General features: G+C 46.2%; 1 protein-coding gene across 7 annotated transcripts in view; it reads right to left on the bottom strand.

Moving 5' to 3' along the window:
* TMEM63A (transmembrane protein 63A) overlaps positions 1–3,260 on the bottom strand; it is a 171,874-nt gene extending 168,614 nt beyond the window's left edge. For 2 of the 7 annotated variants that reach the window (XM_029593069.1, XM_029593065.1), the window contains exon 1: positions 909–1,058. The gene's annotated coding sequence lies outside the window, so the exon portion shown is untranslated. The other 5 variants (XM_029593067.1, XM_029593064.1, XM_029593072.1 and 2 more) reach the window with 4 other exon arrangements.
* Positions 3,261–24,024: the final 20,764 nt, after the last annotated feature.

The raw sequence follows: 24,024 nt of genomic DNA, 5'->3' as shown, positions 1-24,024 counted from the left end.
AGGTAGTGGTAGGGTTCGCAGAATGAAGCAGGTGGAATTCCTGGGCAGACTAGATGGGGAGTAAGGTCTTTTTCTGCCATCTCCTTTCTATGCTTCAATAATATGAAATAATATTATATTTCTTTCTAAGCAAATTTTTTTTTAATTAAAGGATGTATGATGAATCTCACAGACAGAAGTAACTGTGCCAAAGATAAAATTAATTTGGGGTGACTAATGAAAAGCAAACTATAAACCTTCTTCAGAAAGACCTTTCCTCCCGCCCCCGTTGTATGCAACGAAACGTTTTTATGGCCTCTTCCAAAATAGTCAGTTCTTCATGACAACATTTTGCTTCCTTTTCCGCCCAGCATTAAATTGGTTGGTTTCCCTAATGCTGCTGCTTTTAGGCTAATTGTGGGAGCCAACCAGCTGACAGAGAGAAGGCACCAGCTGCAAAGGGAAGGCTTTTAGGTTAAACAGAAATATGAGAATTCCACTCCTGTGCAAGCAAAAAAAATACTGCACTCGTGCAGCCAACCATCCAAATCCGTCCTTCAATAAATTCGAGTTCACCAACAGCAGAAATTCTATAAGGCGCAGGATTCTTTCCCGTGAAGAGACCAGAATACAACCACCTACGAGCCTGGGAAAGCGACGGGGAGCTGAACCCGCCTCTCCGCTCCGGAGGAAGCTGGACGTCCCCGGGAGCCCCTCTGCTCACCACAGCACGTACGCATCCAGGCGGAGCAGCTGTTCACGAGTGCCGCGGGCCTCTCGCTCGCTCCTTCCCGTCCAACCGAGGGCTCAGCGCCGGAAGCGCTCTCTCTCCGCCAACAGCGGCCGCCTCCAGGCACTGCAGGGCCCGGCCAGGACTCTCTCGCTCTCTCTCTCCGCGGCGGGAGGAAGTTTCGTCGCGTGACACTTACGTGAGCCAAGCGAAACTTCGATCGCCCGAGACTCCGCAGCGCACGAGGAGGAGGAGGGAAGCTCAGCGGCGCGAGGCCGGTGCACACCGCCGGGAATGACAGCCCCAGCCGCTCATGCGCGCTGAGAACCCTGGCTGTGCACGGGCGCTGCCTCCCTAGGGCGGGGGCGGGGAGAGCGCCTCTTGCACTGTCGGGCACCAGAAAACGAGTGTAACCCTTTGCTGCCGGTGGGGTTTACTGTTTTCCCTATGGCCATAAGAGTATTTGTTCTTCGGGGTTAGGCTTTCCATACTATTCCCTCTGGTTTCAGATCCCTGGGGGATAGTTCTTGCTGTGGGGGGGAAGGAAATCCTTCTTGGCCCAGGTGATGGGAGTATTTCTCCTTATGAGTTGTATTTCTATAGTATGGCCTTTTTTTCCCAGGACAGACAGGCTGATTATCTCCAGAATGGCAATTATAATACAGCATAGGTCCTACAACTGAAACTGCACATTTGCATGCAGGGGCGGTTTCATAATGAGGCAGGGTGAGGCGGCCCCTTCAGGTGGCAGAATTTTGAGGCAGCAAACGATGTCCCTCTCAGAACACTATTGTGGCGTCCGCCTCACCCTGCCTGCCCCTGCTGTGGCTGCTGACCCAGGCCGGCGGCGGCAGAAAAGAGGAGGATCACTGCCATGGACCGGAGGCCAGGCCCGCAGTGTGGAGGAGGGAGGAGGGAACGATACCGCCGCTGGAGGCCAGGCGGACAGTGGGGAGGAAGGAGGAGGGACAACGAAGATGCCAGAGGCCAGGCCGGTAGCGTGGAGGAGGGAGGAGAGACAGGGGGGGCAAGGGGGCGCCATCTCATCCCTCACTTCAGGCGGCAGATTGCCTTGAGTCGCCCATTTGCATGGGCATCGGAAAGGGGGGGCCACAGGGCCCATGGCCGCCCTCAAAATTTGGCTGACTTGACTCCTCCCCCTCCCACTTTCAAATTACTGCAGGAGAAGGATCTTCTTTTAAAAAAAAAATGCATTGGTGACAGTGGGACAGTGCTTTTTGTATTGACCCTCGACTGCCTGCTTGCCCCGGATCTTCTCACTTACTGTTGATTAAATAGGAGGAGGAGAAGACGGGAGTTTTGCAGAGCTTCGAGCACCTAATTCTTCTCCTCTCCTGCTGGGTCTGAGCGTTGTGCTTTGAATGACAGCATTCAAAGAATGATGCTTTGGTCCTGAAGGGGAGGACAAGCAGGAGAAGAATTAGGTGCCCGAAGCTCTGCAAAGCTCCTATTTCCTTCTCCTCTACTTGTGTAATTTCATCAGCAGTTGAAGTCGAGGGAGGCCCAGTCGACCGCGAGCGGAACCCAACCGTAGACCATGAGCAGAGCCCATCCTGCTCGTGGGCAAGGAGCATGAACACAAGAGAGGCCTAAGAGACTGGCCTGCAGGTGATGAGGACGATGCAACCTGATCATATGCGTGAGTAATGACAGCACCAGGAGGGTTTGTCTTGTGTGATTTGGAGTCTGAATGAGGGTGTGTGTGACAGGGATTTTGTGAGGTGCATGTTTGTGTGTGTGAGAGGGAGCCCATGTGAAGGATTGTGTGTGTGAGTGAGAGGAGCCCTATGTTCAAGGGTGTGTGAGTGTGCAAGAGAGAGAAGAAGCCTGTGTGAGAGAGAGAGAGATGGAGCCTTTGTGAGAGTATGTGAGTGTGTGTGCATGAGAGACAAGGAGCCTTTATGAGGGTGTGTTTGTATGTGTGTGTGAGAGAAGGACAGAGGGAGCCTGTGAGGTGGGATGTGTGTGTGAGAGAGGTTCAGAAAGAGCCTGTGTGAAGGTATGTGAGTGTGAGAGAGGGTGAGTGTGAGAGGGACAAAGGAAGTCTGTGTAAACAAACATTCTTTCCAAGCATTCCTGCAACACTTTATTAAACAGATCCTACCCAGTATCAGACAAATGTATCTTGTGTGATCTGTAAAATCCCTCGCATATAACATTAGCCCATTTGTGTCTGATTTGCTGGCCACCCAATTTTTGCACCTAAACTCCATTTTTCCTATTGATTTCTTTTGACCTCTGCCCCATAACTTTGAGTCGCACCATTTAAAGTGCAGTGAAATGTCAGACCACCACAATTGCACAGGATAAAACGAGGAAGCCAACTCTGTTATGTCTTTCTTGATCATATCAATCAATTGCCTACACGAGACCCTTCTCAAGTCATTCCCCTCCCCCCACCCCTCCCCACCAGATGGATTATGACGACTTTGGGCCTGGTGATAGCTACCAAACTGCATCACAGGAACGGTAACAACTGCTCCAAGCTCCCTCATCCCGTGCCTACCAATTCATGAGATGTGAAGACCGAATTGAGTCAGGCTCAAATGTGGACCATAAGATCTTCCTTGCACCCTTTTGGCTGCCCAAAGAACAAAGGAATGTCTCACCATCTAGACTGTCCTTCACCTCTGGGGTAGACCTGCAATGAAACATTATTGATTAACACCCACGTCACACAATTCAGATCTTATGTATAGATTAACAGCGGAAGACCTACATCGCCCTATTCGCTGTATGGTGTTAAGATTGAGACCTGCCTGCGCCACACTGATAGCTGCTCCGATTCTAAATGAATGTGTCCCATACGCACTAGGGTCCAACCCCACGTGTATCAGAGTTGCCTGCATGGAAAATTGGAATCTAGTTAAGGGCACACCGTCAGCGTGAATTAGTAAATGTGAGCCTCCCTCAGGTCTCCCACTCTGATAGATGTTTACATTTTTTTAAGAGGCAGGTGACCTGAGAGTCAACTTGCTGCAAACATAACATTGTCCCCTTACCGGCCTGATCAGTCGTAGACCTGTGTACCCAAATGTGTGCTACGTTCCCCCTTACTTGTACATTGCACATCAGGATGCCATTAAAACCTGAATCATGCTTGAATGCGCCTGCCAGCTCGCTTTCTCTCAAAGCGCCAAAGAAAGCCAAGGAAAAGACCACATGGAACAGATTAGTTTTGAACCCTGACTCGCAAACCTCCTGCAGACCGTACCATAGGTGAACAAGCAACTCATGGGTTATGGGGCGTCTTGCATCTGTCACTGTCCCCACCTTCCTTGTCCACCTAGTTAACATCTTTCTGACCGTAAAGTTCTTAGAAGGATCACACCAACCCATGCCTTTGCGAAGAAAGCAGAGCCCGCCGACTGATTAGCTGTCTCTCCTCTTGACAACCCTGTGTCCCTTGCTCAAGAGACATATTTGATGTTAAAGTTATCAGATAGCGGGCCATCCACCCATCCCAGCCTTCTCAAAAAATGCTACACTCGATCATATCCTCTACAGTACACGGACCAAGTGGACAGGGCCACTGCACTCCTCAGCAATTCCCACTTGGTCAAGCTTCAATCTCCCACAGCTGATTCGGAACTGGAATTCTGTCTGCCTCCAGTACCTGCTGTCAAAATAAATCCTATTTAGCATGAGAGATGCAATAGCTTCAGGCACAAGCTTGGCCTTCATGGTCATATTAAGCCGAAAGCACTGCAGGACTATTTCCCTCAATAACTTGACAACTTGCAGGCAACAGGTGGACTATCTATTGATTATCTGGACAACGGCCTGGTTGTCGTACCAAAATATTATCCCTTTGTCCTGGAACTTATTCCCCCATATCACAAAGGAGAACAGGTTCGGAAATAAGGAAGGTAATATTTCTGGTCGATCCAACTTTGACTCATGCCAAGAGCCAAGGTGCAGTGCACCATGATCCCTGACAATATGCCCCGAATCCCTAACCCCCGGAAGCATCAGTGTAAATGTTCAAGTTTCAACTCAACACCAGGGGTTCCTGCCAGATAGAAATGCCATTAAAATCATGGAGAAATGCAATCCACATTGCTATTTCATTCGGCATGGGTGCTTGACACCCACAGTTGCGGCAGGTAGCCTTCTTAAGAAGGCGCACCCCATGGGAATGACCCTACATGCGAAGTTAGGGCTACCAGTGAGAGACTGCTGGCTAGCTAGGGTTAATTTCTTGGCTTGCGTTGCCCGATGGAGTAAGCCACGCAACTTGTGCAGTTTATTCGGAAGTAATCTGGATGTCATTGCCTCTGAATCTAACTCAGTGCCCAAAAAGGAAATCACAGTAACAGGACCCTCAGTCTTTTCCCAGGACGATGGTACACCGAACTCCATGGCCACATCCTGGAATACCTGCAACATATGAGTGCAGGAGTCTGACCCAACCAGACCCACAAAAAGGAAATCATCCAAATTGTGTATTATAATTTGCCATCCGCTCTCTTCGCTCCGCCACCCAATGCAAAAAGGTACTGAGCTGCTCGAAGTAGGCACACAACACTGATCACCCTATGGGCATACAATGATCGAAATAGTATTGTTCCCGAAACAGAAAACCTAGGAGAGGGAAACTATGTGGGTGAACTGGCAGTAATCTAAAAGCAGACTCTATATTGCTGTTAGCCATCAAAGCCACTTCATATTGTCACAACATTGTAATTGCGCTGTCAAAAGATGCATACTGCAACCTACATTCCTCTGGTGGCAGATGATCATTCACCGACTCCCCACTCGGGCAGGACAAATTCTGTTTAAGGTGAAATTTGCCTGCATTTTTTTTGGGGGGGAGGACTACCGCTAAATGTGTGGTGCATAAAGAGTTAATGCAGGGACAAGAAAAGCCTTTGGGGCTGATACAATAAAGGCCCATAGAAAGCGGGCGCTCAACAGTCAGTGCCCGCTCTCTTAACGCGTGCATGGCGCCCCAACAGGGGGTGCCATGCAATATTTAAATTGGTTTAAAACAAATGCCTAGTTTATCGGCATCGGTTTTCCTTAGCGGCGGACAGCCACGAAAACCGACGCTGATAAACTCTGCGTTTGGTTTTCAGCAAACTAGTCACGAAAACCAATGCCGGGTTTATCAGTGTCGGTTTTCGTGGCTGTCCGCTGGTAACGAAAACCGATGCCATTAAACTTGGCGTCGGTTTTTGTGATGGGCCCGATCATCAATTTTTTTCTTTTATTTCTTTTTTTTATTCTTTTTTTTTTTGATGCGTACATCTATTAACGCCTGCTCCTGGCAGGCGTTAATAGATGACAATTAAATGCGCGTCAGAGACACACAATTTTCTTTTTGCATCGGGAGTGAATACTTAATAGCTTCATTCACATGCATTTGCATGTGAAGAGCGCTATTGCATTCACTCCGCGTTAGACGCGCGTTGAATAGGCGCTAATCCCCTTATTGCATTAGGGGATTGATTAGCGCCAATTCTACCCGCATCCAACTGCAGGTTAAGAGTGCGCTTGGCTCAGCGAACCATATTACATTGGCCCATTTCTGTTTTAGAAGTTGTGAAATCTTTTTTTTTTTTTTTTTTTAGCTCCCTGCTGTTACAATGATTAGCGATTTCCTGTTTGGTAACTCTGTGAAACTGCATGGCAAAGAAGGTAAACAATGCAGGAACTGCCCTGCATTTAGACAGTTTTCTCATACAGTGAGCAAATAGGCAGGAGAGTACAACAATTTGTATAATCTTATAATTGTAAACATTATTGGAAATAGAGTAAATAGTAAAATAATGACTGTACCGGAAAGAGTAAAATGGTAAAGCCAGGAAGTAAAACAGAAAGACAGATGGGAAGGCAAAAGATAGAGACAGGAAAAGAAGGGCATGTCATTGTATGTCACCACTAATGAAAGGGAGAGACGTAGGGACTGAAAACGTGAAGAGCTTTTTGACGCAACAAGGGGGCAATAATAGGGGCAGGGTGACACACCAGTAAGTATAAAAGACAGTAAGAAAGACCAGGAAATTGAGAGCTAGCAAGCCACCAACCCGACACAGGCTTGTGTGTGAAAGCTTACCCAGCACTAGGGATGTGCATTCGTTCAGGACAAATTAGGCAATTTCAACAAAATTTCCTAATTCGTCCTGTTTCAGGGACAGCAAATCCTGAACAAATTTTTCATGAAATTTCAGGAAAAATTCATTTTCGGGATAGTGCGCACTAATGGGGAGTTAGCGTGCACTAACCCGAAATTCGGGTCCCCCCAAATTTCAAAGGCCCGAACTGCAGGAAATACGATATTTCCCGTGGCAGGCCGAAAACGAAGCTCAAACCAAAGGTTTGGACTTTGCACATCACTACCCAGCACTGCCCACAATCCCCACCCTTGTGCAGTAACCACTTCACCTGCCTGACCGGACAGTCTTTTCAGGAAAGTACACTGCCACCGAATGTACATATATGTATATATAACTTAGCTTTGCTTTATATGCTTTTTTTCTACTCATATTCTTTTATAATCTGGATAAGAGAAAATATAATCACCTTTTCTATATCATTACTCTCCCTGAATATTACTGCTATTTATATAGAAATATACTACAATAGGATAGAAAAAGGGGGGAGGGTAGATGAATGTGTGATCGATTCTTATAAGCTGACACATTAGTAACTGGAAAAACTTATACTAGAACCCCTCAGCACAGGTATGGAATTGGACAAAATTCAGGGATCCTTGAACCCGTGCACGCTACACCAAAGGTAAGAGCATCATTACCTCGAATGGGGGGGTGGGGGGGCGTGCGGATCAGTGAACAGGACCAGCCATTCTGCCCAGGGCCTCTTCAGCATAAATTTTCAGCTAAACAATTTTTGCATTGTGCACTGCGAAGGGTGCATTGCCAAAGGTACTATTGCTGATTTTTTTCTTGAAAAGGGATCAAAAACCCTCCCTGTAGCCCTCGGCTATTCTTGCAACCGCGTCACGACTGGGATAATAAGAGCCATGGCTCCGTGCTGGATAACCTTATCAGGGATGGTGCTTTGCAGGATATGTTATCATCATTTGAGTTTGCTGGAACTCCCTGATGCTCCCTTCCTCATGCACTTAGTTGCTGGATGCGAAGCAAAACATATCGAACAAATGTTTAAATTTACAATCATGAAAGCTACAAGATGATTTATTGAAGCACTAGCATATGTTGCTACTTCCATTATTGTGTTGAGATGTACTGACCTCAGTATGTCAGGGTGCTAATCTTTTGGCTTGACCTGACGCTTGCACTGCTTGCCTTATTAGTCATTTGCTTGAGCTACAATCCTATGTCCTGAGTGCCCCAAACCATGAACTGATTCTCTTCCATTTTTTCCCTGAATCACTCATCATAATTTAACCACAGCCAACCCTTGTAGTCCTTTTATGCCTCCAAAACACAATTTTTCAAATACGCTCTTCAATGGTCACGGTATATAGATGACATTTTTTTCATTTGGATGCATACAGAGGATCAGTTACACCTATTTCACACCTGGCTCAACCAGTCTCATCCTCATTTAAAGTTTACATTATCCTATCATCGTGATCAGTTATCCTTTTTGGATATTCTTATCATCAAAACTCCAATGGGCATTCAGACTACATTATATAGAAAATCTTCAGATAGGAATAATTTCCTTAGAGTTGAGAGTCATCATCCCAGACAATTCAAAGAAGGCCTCACCGTCGGACAATTTTTTCATATTCGCAGGATTTGCTCCGAACATCAGGAGTTTTTAAATCAAGCATCACTATTAGGAAACAGATTCCGTGATAGAGGATATCCTAACTATACCATTAATCAAGCATTCAAAAGAGCTAAATTCTCCGACTGTGATCAATTGTTGGAATACAAACATAGGACATCGTCCCCTAATCTAATATGTGTGTTACAACATACTGTATTGACTCAACAGATTAAGCAAATCATCCAGAGAAATTGGCACTTAAGTCCACACTCCATTTTTCAATCTCCCCCCATGTTCGCTTACTCTAGGGGTACTAATATTAAGCAACATGTGGTCAGGGCAGCCTCTCAGTGCAAACCAGTAGCAAGTGTGGTAGGACAAATTCAATGTGGTAAATGTATCTTTTGTTCACAGGCACATACTGGCATAGTATGGGTAGACCCCAAGAGTGGCATCGAAGTACATAGAAAACAGGATGTTGACTGCAATACAAACTTTGTGATTTGTGGCCTACAATGCCCTTGCCTCATGACATATGTGGGCCGCACAAAACGCAAAATACTGATACGATTAACTGAACATAAAAGTCGTATCAAAAATAAGGATTTAAAAGCGCCAATTGTGCACCACTGCATCTCTGCCAATCATTCTTTTGAAGACCTCAAGTGGTTAATTTTTGAGCATGTCCCCCCCTCATGACGTGGAGGAGACAGACAATTGATCCTTAATTTCAAGGAGAATCAGTGGATTCACCACTTAAGATATGTTGAACCGTTCAGACTCAATGAAAAAATTGAATGGTATTCTTTGATTTGACAATGTTATAAAGTTCCTCCTCATTTTCAAGATGACCGCCTTATGATGTATATACCCATGTTTGGACATAAGCACATCTAAGCCGGTGTTTAAAAATGGCCTCCTCATGACATACATAATCTTTTTTGGGTATACCTACGTCATTTCCGCTTGTCAATCTCAAAGACCGGCGGGATTTCTTGTGTATAAATGGCAGCGTTTTTCAGCGTACATTTGTCAATGCCGGACTCATTAGATGCAGCAGGTAGATTGTTTCACCGCGCATGTAAGTTTTATCACTGATGTCCACTTAACAATACCATAAGATTGAGAACGCAAATCTAAAATGTTGGTATGTTTCTCTTTCAGTGGCAATGAAGTCTTGGTCAATAACGCATTGACCGTTTTCACACAGATCAAGTAGGTGTCTTCCCATACTCTGATGCACCTCCATGTTTAGATGTCATTCATCTGTTAAAGGGTTTTTTTGCACATTTCTCTAGGTTGTTCACCAGTCGTCATTAGTTGGTATTAAGCATTTTCTGTTTCCCTGAAGAAGGAGCGTCCTCCAAAACGTTGTACAGTGTCGGACAGAACAAGACATCTTATCAAAAAAAGCCCGGCACGACCTGATTGTGAACTACATACAGACTGGAAACAAAGCTTCATTAGATATTCGACCAGAAGGTGGACTTTAGCCTGTTTGGATATGTGCATGATAGCTTCTTATTGAAGAATCACAGCCTTTCCGTGACCAATGATTAGAAAAGCCCTAGCGCCTTCTAGAGCTTCACTTAAAAAGCTTGTAGCCCCTAGCGGTATTATATGAGGTCACTACAAAGTCAAAAATCACTAGTTACCCTGTCAGCTTATCTACAGCTGGATTTTATATATTGTGCTATTTATTATTTTCCAGCTTTTATTGGATTTCAAGTATTTTGTGCTTATTCCAAAACAGAGTCAGCATAGCCTAACAGTGGATCATATCCACGCTAATCATCCTAAGGAAGGACTCTGTCCAATTGACTATATTCCTGGGAACCTTTTTTCCTAAACCCACCTATCTCATCTCTCTCTTTTTTCCTTTCGTTTTCACTGCTTTCTTTCTCCTACCTTCCATAATACAAAACATGTCGATATAGGTTCTCTTTTTGATCTTTTTCCTCAAGGACTTGGGGACATTTTCCCCAAATTGGTCAGCGCAAAAGGAGCTTGCTTCCAGTTCATCAGACACGGGCCGTGCAGGACTCTCCTCGGGGGAGCCCTCTTGACTCCAAACGTGTCTGATGAACTGTCAGAGAGCTGGACTCAGATCCGCTCTTTCGCCACCTTCTTTCTTTTCTTCTTGGCCCCCCTTGCCCCTCCAGCCTGCAGAGTACTCCCTTGTTCCCTGACCCACTCACCGCTTTGCACGCTCTCACTTGTCCCCGCTGCTTCCATTGTATTCATGCTGGGGCCCCCCCGCAATCGATGAGTCATTCCTGGCCGTTGTCCTGTGGGGGCGACACCTCTGCCTGGACTGCAGCTGCGCCCTGGGATGGCCAGTGAAGGAGACCCTTTCTGCGGCAGGTTGAGGGGCTGCGATTACCCGAGTCGTGGTCGCATGGGAGTCCACCATGGTGCCGCGCGAACGCAAAAAGGTTCTTCACAGAACTGTCTCGCAGCAGGCAGGGGAAGAAGAAAAGGGATTACACAGTAACATTCACCACTTACTGAACCTCACTGCAGGGCTGAACGCTGCCCCCCCCCCCCCCCCCCCCATCTCAGTTTACAGTGACAATCCTGAGTAATGTTTGGCAATCTAACCCAGCTGTATGTCTCTCTCTCTCTCTTTCAGCTGCTGCCCACTGACACTTTAACAAACAGATATGTTTTTTAATTGTCACTCTCCAGACTCAGCAGCAGCAGCAGTGACATCATCAGCTGCCTCTGTCTGAGATTAACCTCTTCAGCGCCAGCTGCTGGTGACTATGGAACACTGCTACCTGCCATCCAGTAAAAAAAGAGTTTTAAATGGCAAACAAATGATGACATTTACAGTCAAACTTCTGTTCCACCACACATTCCCTCAAGAGCAGAGGTAAAGGGAAAGGTGACAAGGACAAAACACAAAGCGGATAAAGAGCGGATATTGCAGACCATGATATCGTCAGGCTGGAAGTCCCCAGAAACCAACAGAGTTGATGGTGGCTGGGTACTGTACAGCACAGCCACTGAGATTTAGGATGCTGGATGTTTGAGTTAGCCTCACTAGTTTTGTTAGATGTTTAGATTATTACAAAGCTTGATGCTAAGAAGACATGTGGGGCCCTGGATGTCTGATTAAAAATTGAACCTTGTATGATCATCTTCCCAGAGTGGTAGAAAGCCAGCGAGGAAGAAAGCTAAACTTTATTTGGACAACGAGCGATTGCACCATATGCCACTATGCTCCAGTGGGTTACAGCTGGGATATATCCTTTCAGTGTGTGGACAGGCATGACGGGGCACATTGGATGGGCTGATTTGTCTTTTCTCTGCCATCATCTGCTCCATCGTCATTACGAAGGGAGCCGCTGTGAGAAAGAGAAAGTGTGTACCTATTGGGGGCATGGGAGCAAGCCCACTCTTAAATTTAAAAAAAAGACAAATTTAAGGAGCTTTTTAGTTATGAGATTCTATATATTCAGTAAAGGCAGTGTTTTGTAGTTGAACACACACTGATTGCGACTAAATGATGCCAGAAAAATAAAGGTCAGCGAAGAGGCTGCAGGTGGACTAACTTAGTATATTGCTTTGTGACTTAGCTTTGGAGAGTTATGCTCCCTTCATCAGGGCTCACGCGGGTTAAGTTAATCCAGTAAAAAGATATCGCCTACACAAACTGTATGTGGACCTTTATTTCTACCTATTCAAGTGGGCTATTCAAGGCGTGACATCACGTCATGTGACTGCCTTGAGCGCCGAATTCGCACGGGAATTCATTCACTGCCGGCGGGGGCCGTGCATTCATCCAGGCAGAGGGAGCCGGAGGCCGCTTTCGCCGCCGGCTCCCTCTGCCTGGATGAATGCACGGCCCACCCGGCTGCCTTGAGCGCCGAAATCGGGAGGAGAGGAGAAGGGAGAAGGGACTACCGTAGCAGGCCCGAGCCTTGCTACTTTTTCGGTTTGTTTTTTTTTTTGCTTCGGGAGGAGGGGACAGGACTGGGGCTGCACCGGAGACCGGACGGGGCCTTGAGCGCCGAAATCGCCCCCATTTTTTACACTTTATTCCCGTTTTAATTTTCGAACACCACACTAACACCAAGTAGAGGGTAGGCGGTAAACTAACAGGTTAAGGACGCGGCAAAATAGCGGGTTACAAAGGAGATAATCTGAGCGCGCGTCACAGTATCGGAGGGGAATAGTTAATTCCTTCATTATACAGCTCATTCGTTCATTTACATATCATATACATGCTGGGTGCGGAAAGGGTTATGCGTCTGTTTTAAGAAGCGCTAAGGACGCGCGAAACTGGAAACTGGATCGCTGGATCGCCTTACGCGTCCGAATTGTGCGCTCCCAGCACGTTACAGACGGGAAATCTTCAACCGCACGTTACAGTATCGACCTGAATGCAAGGAAAAGAAACCAGATAAACAGGCTTGTGAAGGCAGATAAGCTGCTGTCTGGGAAGAGTCCCATTCTCACCAAACCACCTTTGGTTGGTGAGATTTGCACAAGATAATAGTATTGCATCCTTTTCCCGAACAAATTCTGCATGATGACAACACTGGGCCATCCTGAAGAGTCTGACTAGTTAAACTCTTCACTGCAATGTCTCTGTATCCAAGTGAATCATATCACAGACAAAACATGAAAGAAATCTCTTGTACTGACTATAGTGGGATCCTCGGCGGCACAGTCAACTGCACTCTCACAGGTAAAGTAATTCTGAAAGCCATTTCTGCAGGTAAAAACCATGCTTAACCCACAGAAATGGCTTTTTTAAAAAATTGCCCAGCCTAGATACAGCTAAAAAGTTTTTACATGGTGCCACTAAGCTTCTACTTTTGCTCTAGGAGAATGGTCTGAGAATGATAAAATCTGCTTTTCGGGGGAAAAAAAAATGGCGGCAGCCATTTTGGAAGGGGCAGCCATTATTCCGGTGATCATTTTGGGGACTGCACTTGGAACACAGGGTGGCAGCCAGGTTGGGGAGCAGGGCTTGACGGCTGCCATTTAAGTCATGTGGGCCGCATGGCTGCAGCCATATTACCGAGGATACAAACAGCAGGGGTTTTCAAAAAAAAAAAAAAAAAAAGGTTTATCGGTTAATATTAACTTTGCAATGCAGTAATTGTCAGTCGGGGGATGGTGTCTACAAGTCAGCGGTCAGCAGCGGCAGAAGGGTCCTCGGCACATCAACAGGCCCCCCCTCGGGGTAGCAGGCTCAAAAGGTTCGGCGGTGAGAAAGATCGAGGTTAAGAACAGGATCATCAAGCCAAAAGCGAGCAAGCAGACCGCAGGGCAGTGCAGGCGCAAAAAGCAGGGGGCATCCGATACTGCAGCGCCAGCATCCAATACTGCAGCACAGGCTGTAAGTGACACGGATCAGTGCCTGTTAGAAATTAAAGAGCATGCAGCTGTGCACGGAATGGAGTGGGTAAGGCAGCGCATGGCGGGGTCCTCCCCCTTCATCTTCTCACGGATGGGGCAAAGGTGATTCATCAGGAGACCCCGAGTGCTCACCAGGAGATGAACTAGTGCAGGATATAACAGCGCTCTCCTCAGCTCCGCAGGGTCGGTGGTCAGCGTTACGCAAGAGGAGCGCCAAATCACAGCAGCTAGGGGCATTAGCGGACAAGGAAAGGCGTCATGTGGGCCCCAGAAAAGCTATTAATTGGCCCTGATGCGTCACTGGGGCATCCACGACGGTCTTAGGTTGCGGGGAAGCTTCGCCGGCCCCCGACCCATTGGCTACAGCCTTCCACGGCTCCTAGCACAGAGGCTACTTCATATGAGAGGGGACGAGGTAAGCCTTCGAATTGTGATACTTTATAGTTGTCTGATTGCAGTGATGACGAAAGGGTGTTAGCCAAGTCGCTTTGCTTTTGTTCTGTTCCCTCATAAGAGGGAAGAATGCGAGGCAAAGAGGTTTGGCAGCGGTAGTCTGGGGTTCTCATCTTGTGAATGAGCATGAGAGTAGTGGGCAAGTGGTTACTGAGGCACAAAGGATCCCTATTACTCAGGCTACCCCCTTGCCTGCCAACCCCACCCTCGATTCTGGTGCTGCAATCAACAGTTAACAGTTTGCCAGCCTTAGTTCACACTCCTCAGTCGCCAGTAGACGTCAATCCTTCCCTTAGCCCCTGCTAGTTTGGCTTCTCAAAATCCAGCGCCACAAGTAGCGAGCGATGTTTTATGTGGGGTCACATCCTTAGCCCACAGTGTGCCAGCATCAATTAAAGAAAAAATATGGACACGGGATTATATTGATATATTTTCGCTCCTTATTACTGATATGGAAGTTGAGCCAGAGAAAGGGGGATCAAGTGAGGTGAAAGAAAAGAGAACCAAAGTGGCCAAGAACATTCAGAATTGGATCAGGGCTTTCCACATTTTCATGACCGTGATTGTGGAATGCGAGCCTGAACATTCCCCCTTTCCTCATAAGATACATGGACACCATCATGGTAGCACAGAGGCGGGGAGGTTGGGCTTGGCTGAACTACGACATTTGTTTTCGGAAAAACATGGCCCAAAATCCCGCCGTCTCTTGGCAGCACAGATTGATTGACCTGTAGTTAGATGAGATGACTTTACAGAAGTCCTCATGGGCGGATAGAGCGGTTCCATCATACAATTATTCGAGAGATAGATAGAGGTTCATTTCAGGGTGCGGGGAGGCGGGACACATGCAAACAGTTCAACGCTGGTCACTGCACGTGGAAAACTGCAAGTACAGACACATTTGCTCCACCTGCGGTTTTCAGTGCACACCCGGCCATTCAGTGTCGCACCTCCAGAGATCACAGACAATTTTCAGCAGCAGCAGGGGGGGGACACCCGGCTGAGTTCACGGGCCCCAACCCCGGTCAGGGTTGAGGCAATGCGCCCATGGCTTGATCGCTATCCTTACCAGGACGAGGTTGAGCGGATTTATATTGGCTTCATGCACGGCTTCATGGATCCCTAGTCAAATTATAGCCCCTATTACGCTGGAATCCCCTCCAAGCAATGCACGTTTAATAGTGATGCATGAGGAGCAGGCAGGGAAAAAAGTGCAAGCTGAATTAGCTTTAGGTAGGATAGCGGGCCCCTTCCCTTATCCGCATTCGCCAAATTTGGTATTATCACTCTGGGTATGGTTCCCTAAAAAGAGCCGGGACGCTTCCAGCTGATACATAACCTGTCTTCCCGCCTGGTAATTCGGTCAACGACCAAATTGACCCTTATTATGTGCAGTGTCGTACTCCTCATTTGAAGCAACAATTCAGATGATCAAGGAGGCAGGACCCGGCATGCACATGGCTAAGGTAGACATAGAGTCTGCATTTCGCCTTCTGCCGGTGCACCCAGACTCCTTTCACTTGCTGGGTTTTCATTTCAAGGGGCAGTCTTATTTCGACCGCTGCATACAGATGGGCTGTTCAATCTCCGGCGCATTGTTTGAATTATTCAGTTCATTTTGCATTGGGTAATCGAACAGCATGCGGATAGAAGGCAGATAGTGCACTACCTCGATTTCCTGTTGGTGGGGAGGAACGGCACTGACTGCTTTAACCTACTGGTTATCGCAAAAGAGGTAGCTAGACACTTCGGCATTTTGTTAGCTGAAGAGAAAACAGAAGGACCAGCTACAATTACCTTCCTCGGGATTGAGCTGGATGCGGTGGCCCAGCGGGTCCAGGTTGCCTGAGGATAAAGTGTTTAAGCTTAGGGAGGCAATCTCTGAAATGCGCTGCCTTAAGAAGACCACCTTGAGGCAGTTCCAGTCCTTGACTGGGTTACTTACCTTCACTTCAAGGGTGATTCCTATGGGCAGGGCCTTTTACGCAGGTTATCACTTGCTACGGCTGGGGTGCGTGAAAAAACACCACCGTCTAAGGGTTTCCAGTGCAATTAAGAGTAACCTGGTTGTGTGGGAGACCTTTCTAAAGGACTTCAATGGTGTTGCATTGTGGCAGGACCCCCAGGCAGAACAGTGAGCTGGAGTTATTCACAGATGCGGCAGGAGGTGTTGGATTCGGGATTTATTTCCATGGAGCTTGGTGCGCTGAGCGGTGGCCACATCCGTGGTGCCGGCACAAAGTCACCAAGGACTTAACAATCCTGTGGTTGTCCTTCTTATCTGGGGAGAGTCACTTGTGGGGTCTCACATTGTGTTCAGATCCGACAACATGGCTGCGGTGCAAGTGATTAATGCACTGTCCGCACGCACTTTTGAATCGAATGCTCTCATCCAGCATTTGGTGCTCACGTGCTTGCGCTTCAATATCACCTTTAGAGCGGCCCATGTCCCAGGTAGACTCAATAACATTGCTGACTCTCTCTCCCGCTTGCAGTTCACAACATTTCACAGTCTAGCACCGATGGCAGACAGTTACCCGACCCCCACACCTGAGGTGGTGTGGCTATTTGGCCCTCCGAACTTTGGAGCATGATTTTGGGGTCCTTGTCAGTGAACACGCGGAAGAGCTACCTCCTAACGCATCGGGAGATGCTAGATACAAGGCTTGAAGAGGGAAAACTGACCCATCGCATTCACAGGTCCAAAACAGATCAATTGAGAGCAGGAGCGAATATCACCCTCCGTGAATGGTATGGCGAGCCCACTTGCCCAGTTCGTTGCACGATAGCATATTTGCAGATACGGTGTACAACATACGGAGGTCCGCTGTTGGTACACACGTCTGGGGTACCATTTACGAGATACCAGTTTTGTCAAGTATTGCAAATGGCTTTAAAATCCTTGGGTCTGGGCACAGAGGGCTATTCGTCGCACTCCTTCCACATAGGGGCGGCGACAGCAGCAGCTAGTTTGGCGAGGTCATGGCAATTGGCAGTTGGCGCTCTGGAAGGTTCAGGAGATATGTGAGGCCACCGGGTTATTTTACAGGTAGCGGGTAGACAGGATTATCGACCCTCCCCGCTTCATGTGTTTCTTTTCTCTTGCTTTAATTTGCGCAGATCGTGGGTGGAGGATGTCATTTGCGTGGATGATTGGGCAATCTTATGTGCGGTGGGCACATAGGAGGGCCCTGCAATACCCGACAGGGGAGCACCTAGGGATGGCACCTCAGCGACTGTTTTTGATTTGGAAAGGGATCCCAGGGATGTTGTGGGACCAGTTATTACCGACTGTGTTGGAGCTACGCAATCGCAACCCTGACACTCCTTCGGCAGTCGTCATACATCTCGGCGGTAATGATATGCCCTGTACCAAAAGCGTCGCTCTCACCCAAAAAATGCAGAAAGATTTAATGGTATTGAACATGTTCCTGCAGTCGGTGATGGTCTGGTCCTGCATCACCCCTCGCAGAATATGGAGAGGTGAGCGCTCTCATTCAGCGATGGAAAAGGTTAGGAAAAGATTAACAAATGGATGGGAAAATTCATGCGTGTCTTTGATGGTTTGTCTGTTACACACAAATTTATAAATGAGTCCAGGGATGTTTTCGACCTGATGGTGTACATCTCTCAGACGTCGGCTCGGACATTTTAATTCTGATCTGCAGGATGGTCTTCAAGCGGTGTTGCACCTTATGGCCGTAGCCCGGTTGGGTTGTAGGGGGGTCCCCAGTAAGCAGTGTCGCTACTGGGGAACCGTGGACCATGGCATGGTGACTGGCAGAAGCGACAACCCCCCCCCCCCCCCCCGCATTTAGGAGGATCGAACAGGCGGTTCGGACTGGGCAAGTGGCCTAACAGATCCGGCGCAGTCCCTCGACACCTCAACAGCCAAGAGGGAAGAAGAAGGAAATGCTGGGCCGATTAGAACAAACGTTCCCAACTTCCACGGTCGGGTCGCCGGACGCTATGGCTTTAACGGCCAGGTGTCAAAGGACAGCTCCATGGCTTATATGGCAAGGGGTGTGCGCCCGCCTCAGCTGACTTTTATACTTACCACATAGAAGCGGGGGGGGGGCTCGCTGGTCACTAATTTAGTTACGAGTTGTTATGGAGTTTTGTACAGTTATGATGACTTTATTGATATGTTTGCTGATTATTCAATGTCTATGGGCTGCGGCCATCTTTGTCCAATCAATAAAATCTGCTTTTCAGAAGAAGTTATGTAAATTGTGCAGTATTTGGGAGGTGGGGGGGGGGGGGGGGTAAACACAGCCTTTACACTGCCCCACATTGTGGTCTGAGAATGATCAGATGTGGGTAACGCTGGTTATATTAGTTGGTTCTGGGGCGCCTCTGATGGGCACATTTACATTTCAATCGTAATTATATTAGTTTGTATAACTCCTATTAATTCTGTTGCTTGATTCCTCAGGGATCACGATAGGATGATATCCAGCAAACATGCCCAAGAATTGCTGTCTGAAGGCTTCCTTAAAACTGATTACACCCAAATTGGGCTGCAAATCTTATTTATTTTTATTTTTTATTTATTCGCTTTTTTATACCGAAATTTAGCTCTAAGCTTTCATTCCGGTTTACAGATATTAAAGGGGCTGCATTCAAAAAGAGTTCTTAAATTTAAGCCCCTAAGTTAGGCACCTATTTTCAGCTGAAGATTCACATAAATGCAGGAATCTAAAATGTAAATTCCTAACTTTAGGCCTGCAATTCATTCATTTCTGGTTTTGTACAAATTGTCATTTTTATTTGCAATTATATCTTTTTTGAGATGCGGCGACCAGAATTGTACAAGGTGCGGTCTCACCATGGAGCGATACAGAGGCATTATGACATTTTCCGTTTTATTCACCATTCCCTTTCTAATAATTCCCAACATTGTTTGCTTTTTTGACTGCTGCAGCACACTGAACCGACGATTTCAATGTGTTATCCACTATGATGCCTAGATCTTTTCCTGGGTGGTAGCTCCTAATATGGAACCTAACATCATGTAACTACAGCAAGGGTTATTTTTCCCTATATGCAACACCTTGCACTTGTCCATATTACATTTCATCTGCCATTTGGATGCCCAATCTTCCAGTCTGGCAAGGTCCTCCTGCAATTTATCACAATCCGCTTGTGATTTAACTACTCTAAATAATTTTGTATCATCTGCAAATTTGATAACCTCACTCGTCGTATTCCTTTCCAGATCATTTATAAATATATTGAAAAGCACCGGTCCAAGTACAGATCCCTGAGGCACTCCTCTGTTTACCCTTTTCCACTGAGAAAATTGACCATTTAATCCTACTCTCTGTTTCCTGTCTTTTAACCAGTTTGTAATCCACAAAAGGACATCGCCTCCTATCCCATGACTTTTTAGATTCCTTAGAAGCCTCTCATGAGGGACTTTGTCAAATGCCTTCTGAAAATCCAAATAGCTACATCTACTGGCTCACCTTTTCCACATGTTTATTAACCCCTTCAAAAAAATGAAGCAGATTTATGAGGCAAGACTTGCCTTGGGTAAATCCATGCTGACTGTGTTCCATTAAACCATGTCTTTCTATATACTCTGTGATTTTGATCTTTAGAATAGTTTCCACTATCTTTCCCAGCACTGAAGTCAGGCTCACTGGTCTATAGCTTCCTGCATAGCCCTTGGAGCCCTTTTTAAATATTGAGGTTACACTGGCCACCCTCCAGTCTTCAGGTACAATGAATTATTTTAATGATAGATTACAAATTTTAACTAATAGATCTGAAATTTCATTTTTTAGTTCCCTCAGAACCCTGGGGTGCAGACCATCTGGTCCAAGTGATTTGCTATTCTATAGTTTATCAATCTGGCCTACTATATCTTCCAGGTTCACAGTGATTTGATTCAGTTCATCTGAATCATCACCCTTGAAAACCATGTCCAGAACCGGTATCTCTCCAACATCCTCATTAGAAAACACAGAAGCAAAGAATTTATTTAGTCTTTCTGTAATGGCCTTATCTTCCCTAAGAGCCCCTTTAACCCCTCTGTCATCTAGTGGTCCAGCCAACTCCCTCACAGGTTTCTTGTTTTGGATATATTTTTTAAAGTTTCTCTCTTAGCCTGCCTTATCAATGTTTTACATTTAACTTGACAATGCTTATGCTTTTTCCTATTTTATTCAGATGGATCCTTCTAATTTTTTAAGGATTTTTTTTTGGCTAAAATAGCCTCTTTCACTTCACCTTTTAATCATGCTGGTAATCATTTTCGCTTTCTCCCACCTTTCTTAGTGCATGGAATACATTTGGAGATTGTATTTTTAAACAATGTCCATGCCTGTTGTACACTTTTAACCTTTGCAACTGCACCTTTCATGGGGTTTTTCTAACTATTTTCCTCATTTTATCAAAGTTTCCCTTTTGAAAATTTAGTGGTAGAGCTGTAGATTTACATATTGTCCCCCTTCCAGTCATTAGTTCACATTTGATCATGTTATGATCACTATTGCCAAGTGGCCCCACCACCATTACCTCTCTCACCAAATCCTGCATTCCACTAAGAATTCAATTTAAAATAACTCCCTCTCTCATTGCTTCCTGAACCAATTGCTCCATGAAGCAGTCATTTATTCCATGCAGGAATTTTATGTCTCTAGCATGTCCCGGTGTTACATTTACCCAGTCAATATTGGGGTAATTGAAATCTAATAATAACAGAAGCAAACCTTGCACATAAGCAAGTATCCGGGATCACTGGTGCAGGAAAAGAGGTATGATTCCATGAAAACTTTTAAAGCATTTTTATTTAGAAGATTCAAAAGTCCTTACTGTGGCAACTCCATACAACATAATCAGGCAAGAGTAACAGGTCCCCCGACACGGTCCGTGTTTCGCGGAAGCTGCATCGGGAGGGACCAGATGACATTCAAAATCTAAAGATACAACAAACATAATCAAACATGGAAACAAAAGGCAGGCTGCTACAAAGAAATTACAATAGATAGGGGCATACCTTTAAACAGTCATCAGGAGCGCAAGCGCCCTCTGCAGTAGGAAACAATTTAAAGAGTAATTTGGCGCGAAAAGTACATTCTCGCGAGACGCTGTGTATGACAGCGAGACGCTGGGAATGACAGGCAAACACCTGTAGCCTAATCGGACAATGACTTTGGAACTTTACAGCACTAAACCGGGAGGAGGGCGCCTACCACTTATAACAAACATCTAAAAAACGGAGAACAGGGAAGCGCGATCTCCGAATGCAGTGAATAACCGACTGACACCTATAATCCTGAGAAAAGTACAACCATGCTCTAATAAAACTGGTACCATTCAATGTCTTTGTTAAGACCGTGGGGGGAGACCGAATTGAGAGTGAAGATCCACCGCTGCTCTCTCCGACCAAGCATACCTGGAAAATCTCCACCTCGTGGGGGGGGCGAGACCACCTCTAGTACCAGGAAGGAGAGGTCAGCGACGGAATGTCCGGCCTGGATCCAATGCGTGACCAACGGCTCATCCAATCTGGATAATCTAATATTCGAGCAGTGCTCGATAATGCGCGTTTTGATCATTCGTGAGGTCTTCCCCACGTATAGCAGAGAGCAGGGACAAAAGATGACATAAACTACACCCTTTGTACAACAATCAGACTGATGGTATAATCTGAACTCACGTCCAGACCTAGGGTGTTTAAACATTGTCAATGACTGGGTATGGTTGCACATTGTGCAACGACCGCAAGGGTTATGACCGCCATCAAAATGTGAACGGGGTTGCTCAGGTGATAAAAGTGTGTGTACAAGACGGTCTCTTAAATTAAACGCTCTCTTAAAAGTAAACCGTGGTGGACCATGCATCAGATCAGTGAGGGACAACGCGGACCAGTGACGTTTGATCATATTTACAACAGATCTTCCCACTATAGAGAAAGGGAGGATACAGTTATGAAAAGTATCATCGGATTGTGTGGTAACACCAAACAGCCAATCGCGGTGTGTGTACAAGGCTCGTTTAAAAGCTTTTTTCACAATCCGGGTGGGATATCCCCTCTCAATAAACCGAGTGAACATATTCTCAGATTGAGAAAGAAACTCTCTCCGTGAGGAGCACAGGCGGCGAAGCCTTAAAAATTGCCCCGTTGGAATGTTATCTCGAAGTGCTCGCGGATGACAGCTGTTGTAGGCCAAAAGTGTGTTACGGTCAGTGATCTTGCGGAACAGGGTAGAGTCAAAACGTTCCCCGTTCCAAGATATCATAATGTCCAAAAAGGAAATCTGAGACGGATGAATACTATAGTTAAATTGGATATTAGAACTAATTGAATTCACCCAATCTAAAAACATAAAAAATTGTATATCAGAACCCGTCCAGATGATAAAAACATCATCAATAAATCGGAGCCAGACATGGATGAACTGGAACCAACTAGAAGTATAAATGTGAGTGGTTTCATAGTCATCCATGTATAGGCAGGCCAAACTGGGAGCCATGGTGGCCCCCATGGCTGTCCCCTTAATTTGTTGATATATAACGTCTTGGAAACAGAAAAAATTTTTGGTAAGTGCTATTTCTGCAAGGTGTACCAGAAAGGACGTGGTAACCCGATGTGGCAAACGTGTATCCAACACTTTCTCAATAACCGTTAGGGCCTCATTTTGAGGAATGTTAGAGTAAAGTGAAACGACGTCTAATGTAATCAGAAAAATGGGTGACGAAATCTCAATATCTGCTAACAGTGTCAAAAAATGAGTGGAGTCCCGGACATAAGACCTAATGCGAGGAACCAAAGGTTTAAGGAAAACGTCCACAAATTGGGACAATGGTTCAAGCAGGGATCCAATGCCGGACACTATTGGGCGACCAGGCGGGTGTGTCAAAGATTTATGTATTTTAGGAAGGATATAAAATATAGGCATTACCGGATGAGAAGAAATCAAAAATTTTGCTTCTTTATTTGTAATGATATGAGAATCCAAAGCTGATTGTACGACAGATTTTATATTCTCAAGTAAAGATGCCGTGGGGTCTGATGGGAGAGGGGTGTAGAAAGAGGTGTCCCCCAATTGTCTTAACACTTCCCTTTCATAGTCCAATCTATCTAAAATAACTATGCCACCTCCCTTGTCAGCTGGTTTAATGACAATAGTGGTATCATTTGACAGGGCTTTAACAGCAACAGCCTCACTCTTAGATAAATTATATCGAATATATTGAGATCGTGAACAAATGTCAATAGCATCTTTACAAACAAGGCGCTCGAAAGCACCCAGGCTGACATCAATCCCAGGGGGAGTCCATTTAGATTTAGTATGTACCACTGAAGAATCATGTGGGGGTGGAGAGTCTTCAAAGAACAATTTTAGCTTAAGTGTTCGAAAAAAGCGATGTAAATGAACTTGAAGATCAAAGGAATCCCCTTTTTGAGTGGGGACAAATGACAAGCCCCGGTGGAGGACGCATTGTTCAGATGCCGTGAGGTGGCGTGAAGAGAGGTTAAATACCGTTTCCTCTCTTATTGCCAGAGGTCCGCCTGGGTCCGGGTAGGGCGGGATGGCCGATTCTGAGGGTTGTGCTGCGGTAGGGGAGCAGCTCGTTGGCGAAGATGTCGCGAGTCCGGTCTCGGCTGAGGCGGCTGCTGACCCGAGTCTAAAAAAGAGGCCGCAATTGAAGAATACCGCAAGGCAGAAGAAGCTGCCGGCAAAAGAGGGACTTCGCCTGATGTTATATCCTGTACAGTAGAGGTACGTGCGGAGCGTCCGGAGTCGGCTGAG

This window comes from Rhinatrema bivittatum, chromosome 3 (assembly GCF_901001135.1).
Source record: "Rhinatrema bivittatum chromosome 3, aRhiBiv1.1, whole genome shotgun sequence".
NCBI classification, from domain to species: Eukaryota; Metazoa; Chordata; class Amphibia; order Gymnophiona; family Rhinatrematidae; genus Rhinatrema; species Rhinatrema bivittatum.
Note: the sequence above shows the minus strand (reverse complement) of the source record. Positions and strands in the feature narration are given on the sequence as shown.